Raw genomic sequence first — 14,346 nt, 5'->3', positions numbered from 1 at the left:
GTAGGTGAGAATAAGATCCACTTCATTCCCGGAATGATTGGTCCGTTCCTGGGAGTGACGCTGGTCCCGCAGGTGGAGGTGCGAAACATCATGATCCCAATTTTCCATGACATGATGGACTGGGAGCAGCGCAAGAATGGAAACTTCAAACAGGTACAGGAGCACACGCTCACCTGTACAGAGACTGTTCAAGTCGTTCATAGGAAACCAGAGGAAGTCAGAGCGTTTGTGTACCTGTGTGCAGGTGGAGGCTGAGCTGATTGACAAGCTGGACAGTTTGGTGTCGGAGGGGAAAGGAGACGAGAACTACAGGGAGCTCTTCGGTTTGCTGTGAGGAACGCAGACTTTGACTTCCTCATGTCTCTGTTTTTAACCTGGAGTGAATCGCTCTGCCCTGCTGCTCTTTTCTCTCTTTGATAACAGAAATTAACTCTCAGTTTTCTGCTCTAACACTCTGTGTGTTTGCTTTGCTCTCTGCTGCGGGACTAGAACCCAGCTGTTTGGGCCTTACCCCAGGTATGACGTTCCCTGCACATGGGCAGATATACGCTGCTAACATTGACTGTTTTTATCTGCTAACCTGACGTTGTTGTGAGTCTGTCGGACCTTCAGTGAAGCCTTTGTTAACTCCCTGATGGAGAACTTTGTAGCAATGATGGCTCACAACACAGGACAAAGACTTTACACTAAAACATGAAACATCAGATTTGGCTTCATTTATTGCTCTTGTTGAGCTTTTTGACCTCATTTTTAAAGCAGAACATTGTCGACACACTTACATGTGCTTACACACAGTATGTCCAGAACCATGTGGTGGGTTTGTCCCCACAGTTTAAACTGTTTCCAGTGTGTAATTTGTTGCATGCTTCTTGCAGCCTGCTGGAGAAGATCGAGCAGGAGACGTGGAGAGAGACGGGCATCTCCTTCGTTACCTCTGTCACACGACTGATGGAGCGACTGCTCGACTACCGGTACAGTGATGTCTTTGTATTCATAGGACATAATGATTCTGTGGTAGTTTACGCTCACTGATCTGTGATAATTATGCTCCATAAGTCATAGAAGGGTTTGTTTTTGTTGTTGTTGTCAGAACTTAACTGACAGCCCGTAGAGAACAGCTGCGAAATGTCATTAAACTGAGCAAAGAAACACTGAGACCCAAGTCATATACGGGGCCATCATATAAAAGTCTAAATATCTCTAACCTTTTTTGTTTGTATGTAGAATACCAGCACTTAGTCACGTTCCCTGCAGTAACCCTCCTTTACCTGCAGTATCTATATTTATATCCATGTTCCAATCTTCAAAAACAGTCTTCTCGTTGTTTGCAAACTTGTTGGGCATCTTGTGACGTCTATAATAGGAAAAAGTGTCTTGCAGCTTGGGCTAAATGAGAACACCCAAGTTAATAAAAGCGGAGGTTCATTAGGAGGTGTGGAGGGTTTAAGTTTGAATTTTTATTAACTTGGTTTCATTTTTTCAGGGACTGTATGAAGGGAGATGAAACAGAAAACAAGAAGATTGGCTGCACAGTTAACCTCCTGGTAAGACCTTTAAATCAGCGACATCACTGAAATACTGAATTCAGAAAATGTTCACATTTATTGTCTGTGAAGGTTCTCAGTCATCCAGGTCGTCGTAGTCTAAGGAGCTTGGAAAGAAAAGCATCTGGACTTCTTTGAGTTCTAAGCTTCTTCAGCTCTAAGAGCGACTGGTGCAGAGTCCCAGATTTAAGTCCTATGGTAGTGACCCCCCAAGAGGGTCATGGACCCCCTATTGATCCTCTACACGAGCCAAGGTGTGAAAACGTGCATGGGTCACCTAGCCCAATCAGCCCTGTGTGATTTCCTGAGGTCAAAGGGCCCAGGATGGGAAGGGATCTCAAAACTGGATTATAGATGGCAGACAGTTGGTGTCATAAGCTCCGCCCTCTGTTCAAAGATGGTCGCTCACGATGGTTGTAGATGCTTCTTTCATTCCTCTTTCAAACCATCTGTCTTCTCTGTCCAAAATGTGAACATTGGCATCCTCGAGAGAGCGACCTTTGACCTTTATGTGCAGATGGACTGCTGAGTTTTGTCCCGTCGAGGTGGCTCTTCTATGTTGTGCCATGATCAGACCTCTGCATTGGAGAGCCCAAACAGCCACTTCATAAACATGGCTGTCTATGAAAATGATGAAGGTGATTCTGACCTTGGGCTTGAGTTAAGTTCTGCCCTTCTTTAAGAAATTTCCACACCTGTCGAGTGGGTATTTGCAGCGTTTGGCATCCCAGGTTTAAATCAGTGCATAAACACAGGAAGTGCGTTGATTGTCTGTTTCGTTTCTTCTCAGAACTTCTACAAGTCAGAGATCAACAAGGAGGAGATGTACATCCGCTACATCCACAAACTGTGTGACATGCATCTGCAGGCGGAGAACTACACAGGTACAGCAGAATCAGTCACTCATGGACACGAACAGAACGTGTGACCAGGCTGACGCTCTCTGGGCTCCATGTTTGTCTGCAGAGGCCGCGTTCACCCTGCTGTTATACTGGGAGCTGCTGCACTGGGACGAACGTCCTCTGAAGGAGTTCCTGCATTATCCTGCTCAGACCGAGTGGCACCGCAAGGAGGGGCTCTGCAGGAAAGTCATCCACTACTTCAACAAGGGAAGGTGAGGAGTGACACGGTCAGCGTGGGCTTTAGAGGTCACGAGCTGCTTCATTAATGGTGTGTGTATGCAGCATTTCTGTAGTCTTACTGATGGCTTACAGCTCAACATGAGTTTTGAAAGGTGATTTATAAATATGTCTTTTTAATTATCATTTTATTGATTAATGAAATATTTTTTTAACAAAAGAAAGATGAAGCTGAGCTCAGCTCCACAGTAGGCGTCGCCCTCATCCTAATGTGCAGGCGTTTAAAGTCACACTCTGACATATCTGCTGTTCCTGCCATGTAACAGTACCTGCTGTTTCCACCTGTGAAACCCCCACATTATCCACTAGAGGGCTCTTTGGGGCATCCTCCAAAAGTTGGGAACATTTCTATAAAATAAATGATTTCAAACTTGAGTCGCCTGAGTGTTCAATTTAATTGAATTTATTTATATAGCACCAAAACCCAGCAACAGCAGCCTCGTTGGGCTTTCAGTCATCTTCTATCAGTCCTACATGTACGTGTCAAGTTGTCAGTTAGGTTGCTTGTATTGCATCAATCCTTCTCTACGAGACATCATCACCTATTTGATCCACAGATTTGTTTTAACCACCTTCACCTCTCGCCCGGAGCTTCTGATTCTCTGCATTAAACTTTTATATTAGGAGCTGCACCTTCACACTGTGTTACACTTTCTTATGGTCAAAATGTAAAAAATAACATGAAAAGAATTCTGCAAATTGGCTGTCTAAAGCTAAACATGAGCAGTGAACTAAATTATGCATCTGATTTGCACATTAAACGACTTCTTCCTTAAAACTTCCCACACAGACTGTTTACAGTTTGCTAACACCGGGGTGTCAGTCTCGGTTTTACAAGGTACCAGTTTCAAAAGCAACATTTACTTTCATGTTAGACACTTGCTGGGTCTTCACGCTCTATAAAGCACGGGGTCAGTATGTAAAGTGTTATCTGATAACCAATCAGTGTTTTTGTTTTTGCTTCAAACATCAGCGCCTCCATGGTTTTGTGTGTTTGTGTGTCCTCAGTGTTGGGAGTATGGCATTCCTCTGTGCAGGAGCTGGCCTTCCAGTACGAATCCTGTACGACTACCAAAGTCTCAGCTGGATACGGGTGAGCCTCAACAACAGTTACATCAAGAATCTTTTAGATCTTGAATATGATAAGGAAATATTAATGATTAGATTTCACAATCTTCCTCCGTGGCCTGTATGTGCAGAAAATGGAGGCGGCCTATTACGACAACATCATGGAGCAGCAGCCCCTGGAGCCCGAGTTCTTCAGGGTCGGCTTCTACGGCAGGAAGTTCCCTTTCTTCCTCAGAGTGAGTGATGTCACTGTGCAGCATTTACACATGCGCTTTAACTCTATTTGAAGTTTTCTTCTGAGTAATTTTCCATTAGAAAAGAAAATGAAAGCCTTAATGGTTTCATTTCTCACAGAAGAAGACGCACGCCTTCCAGGGAAAAAGCTTTTTAAAACCTTAATGTGGAGCAAAGTGAGCAAACTTTCTGAGGATATTTCGATGGCTGCAGGGTGGATAGACTTGTTTCTAGAAGGACTTTGGTCAAGCTAGTAATTGACTGTAGATGCACGAGCTGCCACATCTGAATTCAATGACCCAGTAAACAGCTGTTATGAAGCGAGAAGTAAACATGTTTACTGCTGCTGTAGAGCATTTTAGGATCCAGCCTCAAGTGGTCATTAGAGGAACTGCAGGTTTCGTTACTTAAGATTCTTCAAGATGTCTGCTATAAAAAATTAACATCTTATTCTTTTCTGTTTGTTTTTGATTCATCCGCTCTAGAACAAAGAGTTTGTCTGCCGTGGTCATGACTACGAAAGGTTAGAAGCCTTCCAGCAAAGGATGCTGGGAGAATTCCCACAAGCCATTGCAATGCAGCACCCCAACCAACCAGATGAGGCCATCCTGCAGTGTGACGCACAGTGTATCCTTCAGCAGCAGAGATTTAAATATCACTCCACGCCTGACGTCCATGGAAACGTTTTGTTTGCTGTGTTATCGGCTCTCAGTTATATCTTTGACCTCCCTCCTCCTCGCCTCAGACCTGCAGATCTACGCAGTAACGCCAGTGCCGGACAGCGTGACCGTCCTTCAGATGGACCGTGTACCGGACCGCATTAAGAGCTTCTATCGAGTGAACAACGTTCGCCGCTTCCGTTACGACCGGCCCTTCCACAAAGGCCCCAAAGATCGAGACAATGAGTTCAAAGTGAGACAGGAAGTGCTTTTTCCTCTTATTCTTAGATACTCAATGAATCAGCTTAGCACAGTCCATTACTACAACCCAGCTGAACCTGCCTTTGTTTATATTCTTATGAATGACACACGATTTACAATATGAAATAACAAAACAGCATTTATATCCAGTGACTCATTAAAGGAAACTTTTTTATCTTATTTATCCAAGTTTTGCATTTCTTTAAGTTCCTTCCTGTGAAATGTATCTGACATCTTCCTCGTCTGTCTTTGCTTTCTGTCATTTCCATCCCGGACAGTAAAGACATCACATAGTGTGATCGTTTCACCTTCAACCTTCCTCCTGATTCAGCAGCTTACAGATAAACATTTAGCATCAAACGCCTGCGACTCTGTCAGTCCCTCACATCGTTGTGAAGGGTTTTTATCCTTCAGTTCATTAAGATCTGCCTGCTTTGGTTTGTGAACAGCTCTCTGAAGGCTGGATATGCAGTCAGCATGGCACATTTTGGCTGAAGTTTAGATGATTAATAAACCAGTTTCTCAACACTAATTAGTGATATTTCAGGAGATTTCGATGGCTGCTGATGTTACATGAAACCTTCTGAAGTCTGGACTGTTTGTCTCACTGCTTGTTGTGTTTTTCAGAGTCTGTGGATAGAAAGGACGACTCTCATCCTCACCCACCCTCTGCCCGGGATTTCCGCTGGTTTGAGGTGGAGAAGAGAGAGCTGGTGAGCGAATGAAAAATATCTTTATAGATAAACAGATTCCATAAACTCAACAAATCTATTATGACATATTCTACTAAGTAATCTGAGCGTTATTTCATATCCGTCTCTCACTTTGGGTCCTCGTCTCTCTCAGGTGGAGGTGAGCCCGTTAGAAAACGCCATCTCTGTGGTGGAGAATAAGAACCAGGAGCTGCGGACTTTGATCAGCCAGTACCAACACAAGCAGCTGCACGGCAACATCAACCTGCTCAGCATGACGCTCAACGGGGTCATCGACGCCGCTGTTAACGGAGGCATCGCCAGATACCAAGAGGTCAGACAAACAGTGATGTCATCGCCCGCGTGAGGCTGAGTCACAGCAGTAAAATCTTACAGTGCATCACAGTGGGCGGGTTTATAGGCAGGTGAAGGAGGGGCCACAATATTATTAAACCACTGTTATTTTATCCACTCAGAACACACAAAACGGTCCAGAATGCACTAACCTCAGTGACATGTTAGAGTTATCCTTTTACAAACAAAAGTACAGAACATGTATTTTAATAAAAGCACAGCAGTTTGTCATCCGCGGGCATAATCTCTCTGAATCTGTGCGAACAAAATATGTATAAAATGGACTAAAAATGTTCATTTCTATAAAGTTTCGTGTTTTGGGGGGTTTAATGCCACAGTACTGCTCCATAAATCAACCGTAATTTGACTTTACTGTTTTCCTTCGTTTGCAGGCTTTCTTTGATAAGGAGTACATCACGAGCCACCCTGAAGACACTGAGAAGATCACACAGCTTAAAGACCTGATGCAGGAGCAGGTGAGATGTCGTTTGCTTTAATAACACAGCTCTGTCTTTTTGTCCTGAGATGCCAAGTAGACCAAGTTGGCTCCATATACTCAAATTCATGCTCTACATGTGCTTCCACTGAAGCACATGTAGAGCTGTAAGTGTGTTCAGATATAACCATGTGGATTTGACCTTTGACCTTTAGCGTGAGACAAATGTCACGATGACCGGAATGAAGAAAAACCTCAGAATCCTGTAATATTTGAATCTATAGTTTTTGTTTTCATATATCTGCGTGCAGACGTATGTTATCACTCATGCTTTCACTGAACTGAAGGAAAGATTGTGGAAATTCTGTTTCCTGTGTAAATGCACAGGCGTCTCAGCTCTGTTAGTACAGTCATGTACAGCTGAGGGGAAAATTATTATGCTTATGAAATTAGACAACACTCTTGATTTCAATGTGAAAATGACCATTGACAGCAAGTCTTTGTTTTTTTATAGTGTATCTGTTTCCAAAATAACAATGTTTAAGTTTAATTAGGATATTTTATTGATACAAAACAAGAAAGAAATGAGGCATCCTAAATGATTCGCTCCATGGCCATTAATAGCCAATGGGCTGTCAGGCTGTGATGTGCCGCTCTTTAAGTAAAGGGGTTCCTCTGGGACGATGGCCCTGAAGCCCACCACGACGAAGAGCCGTCACAACTGTGTTCCTTGAAACATCAACTCCAGACGAGGCCAGGGCAGCAACAATCATCTTGGGTTCCTATCTGACATCTGTGACTATTTTCTTCTCCAGAGTTCTTGAAATCTTGCGCTTATGCCAAGACCAGGTTTGTTTCTTAAAGAATTTGTCTCCTTGTACTCAGCAATGATGCAACGTCCAGACTGACTTCCTTTGTCTCTGGCGTGGTGAGTAACAGTCGACCCTCTCATGTGTTCAGGCGTCCTGTTCCTTGGAGTCTTTTTAAGCTGATTGAATGTTGTTAGGAAGCCAACTGACTGCACAGGTGTGCTTTCAAAGCTGATTGGTTAATTACTGAAGGTGTTTTGAAAGCGAACATTCACGCCGCTAATATTTTTGACAACCATATTTTTTACCATATTTGATATAATGCGAGACTAAAATGTATTTTATGTTACAAAATGTCTCAAAAGTTACTAAATAGCACTGATGAATCTTTGATTATATCAAGTTTCATCAATGCTGCAAAAATTGGGAAGAAGTTTAGCAAAATGTCCCATAATCCTGGGGGGCTAATACTTTCAGCCTCAGCTGAATCACACAACCACACAGCTGATAGGAGGAGACGCTACTTGAAAAGTTATGAATCAGCTGGTGGTCGCAAGAAATCTGGAGCCTAAGGCCCCCAACCTCACCCCCCCTCTCCCGTGTCAGATTATTTGATCCACTAGAAGAACATTTGTTGACATGAAGCAAACGTAAAGCAGGTGAAACACTTGCATTAAAGTTTCCAAAGGAAGGATTTGTCTGTAGACCAACGTGAGCATCATCTTCGTCTTCATTCTTTCTCATACTAACAGGGTTCTTGTGTGAAATCTCGTCCGCTGATGTTTTTAAAAACTGGTTTCCACACAGGTTCACATCCTGGGAGTCGGTCTGGCTGTGCATGAGAAGCTGGTGCACCCAGAAATGCGTCCCCTGCACAAGAAGCTGATAGATCAGTTCCAGATGATGAGGAGCAGCCTCTGCCACGTGAGCACACGAAATAATATAATATTACAACCTCAGGGGTATAAATACATACACGGAGCTGTTGTTCAGAAGTAGCTCATGAACCAAAATTAACGAGTGTAGAAGAAGATTCATTATAATGCAAACACGCTGGCAGGATGGATCTGCACGACTGCAGAGCCGAAATAGTTTTTTCTTCAAAGAGGATGTTAGCGTGCTCCAAGCTTAGAGACTACGTCACTGCAAAGAATCTGAACTCTTTGAATATTTCACCTCTCTTCATAATTTCGTTTTCCAGGCATTATTTTAACTTTCCAACCAGTGATTGTTCTGTCTGTGTGTACACCCGAGGGCAGTGTGAATATTCAGAGCAGTGCTTCTATGTGTCTCTGCAGGGTCTGCCTGGTTTAGACAAGTCCGGCTCAGGGCCCAACACACCCAGAGGAATCCTGGCCACTCACGGCCCCATGAGCCCCGAGAGCTTCAAACTGATGCACCGACACAGGTCAGCAACACGCAGAGACTTAAAGTGCCTGTTAGACTCTCCTGCTTTAATCTTATTCAGATACACTCCTCAGTCTGCACCACCATGCCATCAAAACCTCACTCAGTATCTAAACATGTTGAAAATGTTTAAAAAAAATCCTCAAAGTCAGTTTCCTCTAAGACTTAAATTTCATTGATGAAAGTCTGCAGAGAGGGTTGGGTCAAAGAGGCCTCCAACCTTCCCTCTAAAGCTGTCACTGCCCTTCTAAATACAGGAAAAAAAGGATATCAAATCATATTCACCGAGTTTAGCTCCACTCCTCAGACTGGGTCTGCCGGCCCAACCAGGCAAAGCTCCGGTTCTGGGCTTAGGACGAGTGGTGGCCTCAGAGGTTTGGGTTAGGTCTGGTCTGGGTATCACTCCAGGTTCTGTCCTGGTTGTCTCCACATCTTCTGCTGAGCTTTGTTGCATTTGATAGTTGGAAGCACTACTGTAAATATATAAAGCAGAGAAGAATGCATTCAATCACTAATCATCCTCGTTAATTACTTTCATCTTGTTCTTAAATGGAACTGTTAAATGTGGTGAACGCTGCAGTACCATCGACACCCTTCACAGTCAGCACACACTTCCTCACTGGCTTCACCTCCATCTGTTGTTCACCTGCTGTGCCTCATTAATGATCTCTGAGAAGTTCCTGCAGCATCTCTGTGTCCTCTGCTCACATCGCACTTTCTGAAAATCTGCCATTTTCTCTTTCTCTCCTTCGTCCTTCACCAACACCACCTGCATCGTGCTTCCTGCATGCTCGTGGCTGACCGTCGCTCTCATTCTCACCGCATCACCTCATGCATGCCGGCTGTTTGGTTTTTGCTTCGTCTTTTTTGGTTTGCTCGGCCCTTCCCCTTCCTGCCTTCCTTCCTTTTCTTCTACCTGGAATTTCCCTCTTCACCCCCCGCCCTCCTTCTCTTTACCCTCCCTGTTTCCTCTCCTCTTTTTTCCTCCTTTCCTTCCCTCCTCCCAGTCCCATAGCTGTTCTGACTCCTGTGCGCAACTCCTCCTCCTCTCTCTCCTCTCACAACTCCAGTGAGATGGGAAACGTTGGCAATCTGCTGATCCTGGCTGACGGCATGGTGGTGGAACACCCCGAGGACTTCTACCGCATGCAGGTCAGTGAAAAACGTGATTCCCAGAGAGGAAAAGCACTTGTTGCAAGAAACAAGAAACACTCCATATATCACATATGAATATAAAAGACTGTAATATTATCATGTTCAGCTTTTTCTGCACAGCTGAGCATCACTCCTCGATTACCTCACATTATTGTAATCTATATGTACAATACTGCGTTTGAATTTCTTGGAACTGCAGGCAAGCCTGTCCTCCTCCAGTCTTAGCTCCACCCACTCTGCGCCTTCTCAGATGATAAACTCCGCCCCCTCAACCATCAGAGGTGAGTGGCCCATGGAAGATTTTTAAAAATATATTTAGCTTTCTGATATTTTCTTTCAGACACATTTCTCACTTCTGTAATCTGTCCGTCTGCAGTCGGCTCTCCGTCTCTGCCTGACAAATACAGACACAACAGAGAGATGCTGATGCTGCTGCCGCCGCACAGAGAGAGGCCGAGCAGCGCGATGTACACCAACATCACAGACAATGGACAGGTAGAGCAGTGGAGGGTGAATCCTGAACTACAGCAGTGACTGTTGTCTGACACATCAAGATCTGATTTATTAAAAGTTGCAAGTACGTCACATGCAGAGGGTAAAGTGGGATTTGACAGGTGGGGAAACTGGAAGCTCTTGTTTTGTGCACAGAGATTAGTTTTGTTTGTGCTGGACTGTGATCAGCTGACCTGTGATCAGCTGACCTGTGATGCTGCAGGTGCTTTCGTGGATTCATCCTACCCTCAGATATTCTTCTAAATATTTTCGAATGCAGTCATGTTCATTTCTTTACTGAGCTGAAGGCGGATTAAAGTCTGATTCAGGTGATCGCTGTGGTCTCTCTAACAAGCTCATGGTCTCCTCCTCAGCCACCAAACTTCCAGCGGGCTTTGTTCCACCAGGTGATCGGTCCATGCAAACCCTGCAGCGACCCAAACCTCTCTGTGGCTGAGAAAGGTCGGCAAACACACACACAAACACACACACACACACACACACACACACACACATACACACACACACACACACACACACACAAACAGAATATTTATGTAAAAATGTCATCTATTCATCTTCTCCACTCCACCGTCTTCAGTTTCTGCCCTCCAGTCCTGACCACTCCCAGTAGTTGGAGTTTGGACAGCGGTACCAGAGAAGCCCTCCCTTTCCTTTCCTCCCACGTTGGCAATGTCATGGCTCCACCTGTTCCACCACGCAACCTGCCTCAAGGTACGACACTACTGTGTGTGTGTGTGTGTGTGTGTGTGTGTGCGTGTGTGTACGTGTGTGTGTGTGTTGTGGACTGATTTCCCACCAAGCATGGGTCAAACTTTGCCAGATGCTGAAGCGTTAAATCTTTTTATGTCATTCTTTTACATCTAAAACCGTCTGAAACGTGAAAGGACAGTGAAAGTATCGCCTCGGTGGATTTGAACTCAGAACCTTCTTACTGTGAAACAATAATCCTAAAAACAGCTGCGTGAGTGTGTCAGTGAGACGTAACCCAGGGAGAACCACACATGCACAGCTGGATGATCCACCGTTTGTCCCCCTCACACAGCTCACAGCTACAGAGAAACACCTCAGGGTTCATGTGTTAGACCTACAGAATTAATGTCTAATGTAGACAATGTTTATTAGATATTTACTAAACTCCACTTTTTAAACAAATTTAGACATGAAGCCACTAAACGCCTTTAGCCCAGAAAGTGTCATCCATGGAGACCTGCTGGGTTTGTTTTGTGCGAGAGCGAAACGTTGATTCTTCTGCATCATATTGTGTGTGTGGAATCCCCACAGGTTCCCCTGCAGTGTGTTTGTGTGTGAGACTCTGTTACGTACCCTCTGAAGTGGTTTGGGTTTTCCCGGCTGTGGTCTAAACCGCACCGGGTCAGAAAACACGTCTCTGAGGCAAAATTCAGGGGAGATTCATCTCCTCTGTTATGTTCATTTGTTCCTCCGTTCTTTGTTCCTGACCTCTGTTAGATTAGCTCCGCATGATTCCTGATCCCTGTGAATCTAATGCTGGGTCTCGGTGCTGCCTCTCAGTTCGTCTTCTGTCTGAAAACAGCTGTTTTAGCTTTTTTCCTCCTTTAAGCAAGCTGTGCTTTGACTGGCTGAGAAAGTATTAACAGATTAGTGCTGGGCCTCTCCTCTCCGTGACCTCTATGATCAGGGATTCAAAGCAGCTCTGCTTTTCATTCAGGAGTATTTGTGACGATGCAGACTCGTATTAGTTCCTCCCAAAAACCACCAAACACTCATTCTCAGTTTTGCAAATCGTGTTATTCAAAACTTTGAGTCCCAAGAGTGAAAGTTCGGGTACATGAAGTGTTTATGAAGCGTTTGGTGGCTCCTGTAACCTCAGAGGAGACGTCTGCACAGCGAGAAAGAAAGGAAGCGTTCTCTGAGAGTGAACTTTGGTTAATTTGATCTCGTTTTCACTGCACACAGACACACACAGACACACACTATATACAATCAAACAGTTTAAATGCTATCAGAGCTGAACACCTCCCCTCCTCCACACACTCCTCCAACTCACCCTCTTTCCAACCCCACCCACCTGCCTCTACTTTCTTGTTCTCCACTCTCTGACCTTCGTTCCCCCTTGACCCTCCTCCCACCTCTTCTTCCTCCTCTCTGGTCTGAAATGTGTGTGAGTGTGTGCGAGTTTCTCTCAGTCAGTCCTGCTGTGTCTCCCCCTGTAGGGCAACACCTGTCGATGCACTTTGACGCTTTCCACCACCAGGTCAGCGACCTCCCTCCAGCTCTCCCCGCGCGCTCTTTAAGAAAGGTACCCCTCTCCTCCTCTTCCTCCTCCTCCTCCTCATGCCTGCTGTCTGTCTGGATGAAGTTTGTCTGTCAGTCCATTAGTGTGTGTGTGTGTGTGTGTGTGTGTGTGCACTCACAAATCAGTGCACATTACTGTCTGTGTGTTTTTCTTTGTGTCCATGTTTTTGTTCCTTTTAAATGAAGCATCAGTGTTCACAGCTGAGTTTGCAGCACCAGCTGAAAATAACTTTATTCACCAACAGTTACGACAAATACGTCTGTGAGGAGCTTTGTGTCTTTTTCTGTTCAGTTGTAAACCTTCGTGTCCTGTTCCTGATCTCATCAGCAACATTTGATTTATTGATTTCATGTTTCCTTTTTCCTCTTTTTTTTAACAAACACTCCAGAATCCTGCTTTTTGTGTTGCTTGGTATATTTATAGTTCAAAGTTTGCCTGTTAATGTATACTGTCAGTGTTTTGCTTCTACGCTTCAATCAGAAATGATTATAGTTAGAAATCCTTAATTGTAAATGAGTTGTAATCTTCATGTTTATGCATGAGAAAAATCAGAATGTGGCCAAACACCTAAATATTAACAGACATGAAATATCGACACACGTTAAACATATTTAATAAAACCGCAGCTGTTAATCACAGATTCTGTGTTAGTGATTGTTTGTGTGACTCTCCCTCCCTCTCTCCAGTCTCCCTGCACCCTATACCTGCCTCGCCCACCAGTCCACAGTCCATCCTGGATGGCAGTAACTCCAACCTGTCAGGCAGCGCCAGCTCCGGAGTCTCCTCCCTCAGTGAGAGCAACTTTGGTGGCCCCGCCTCCTCCTCTGACCCCACCGCCAGCCGCACAGACACCCTGGAGTCCGTCCCCAGCAGCCAGGCTTGGACCACCGACCAGGAGGACCTCGACTCACCTTACCAGCCCGTCAGGTACAGCGCCTCGAACCTGAAGTCCTGGACGGAGTCAAGCCCCGCCCTGCCGCAGCCACTCTGCCCCGGGAGGCGCCACCCGGCTCAGGCGGGGTCCCAAATCCAGCCCCAGGCTCCAGGTTCGGCCTCCATCGGAGTTCAACAAATGCAGCAGCAGGATGTGCTGCTGCACCCCCAACACCCCCACTACTACCACCAACTCCACCATCACTTCCACCCACACTACATTCCTCACCACCCGCCTCTCTACCACCTCCATGAGCCTCCGGCGCTGCCCCTAAACCCTACCTCCGAGAGGGCTGCATCCCTGAAGAGGACTCCTGATCAGCCAGTCTGCAGCGCCTCACCTCCCGCACCGCTGCCCATGCCACGCAAGATCTCCCAGCCCATAATCGCAGCCACCAAGGATGAGCAGGCTAAAGTGGCGTGGGAGCACGGCATCGGCGAGGAGTAGGACGCCCCCTCATGGTTTGTAGGGACAGATAACAAACTCTTCTCAAAAGAGAGAAAGAAAAGACGTGAGAGCGAGAGCCAAACTAAAAACTGGTCATGAAGTTGAGGGAAGCTCTGATTCGCCCCCAGCTGTCCTCCAGTTACCACTAAAGGTTTCAGTCTGCTCTCGCACACTCCATCGGGCTAACTTGACCTCTGAGACGTGTTTCCTTTAACCAAACAGTCCTCACGTCACTGCATCCTGATTCTTTACTTCTTATATGTGCAGACGGGGTTTAACCTGAGAAAATGCTGCTCAGCTTTTTCACTAAAGTCATGATTACACCTGAAACAGAACCCGGGATTTTACAAAGGGATTTCTAGTCAAATGAAGAAAAAACCCTCAAAGATTTAAAGGCAAACGTCACTTTAAAAACA

General features: G+C 45.3%; 1 pseudogene; it reads left to right on the top strand.

Moving 5' to 3' along the window:
• Positions 1 to 13,930, top strand: part of LOC120440347 — an 82,113-nt pseudogene extending 68,183 nt beyond the window's left edge.
• The last annotated feature ends 416 nt before the right edge of the window (positions 13,931 to 14,346 follow it).

This window comes from Oreochromis aureus, linkage group 5 (assembly GCF_013358895.1).
Source record: "Oreochromis aureus strain Israel breed Guangdong linkage group 5, ZZ_aureus, whole genome shotgun sequence".
Lineage (NCBI taxonomy): Eukaryota > Metazoa > Chordata > Actinopteri > Cichliformes > Cichlidae > Oreochromis > Oreochromis aureus.
The sequence above is the reverse complement of the archived record's forward strand: the minus strand, read 5'-3'. Positions and strand labels throughout refer to the sequence as shown.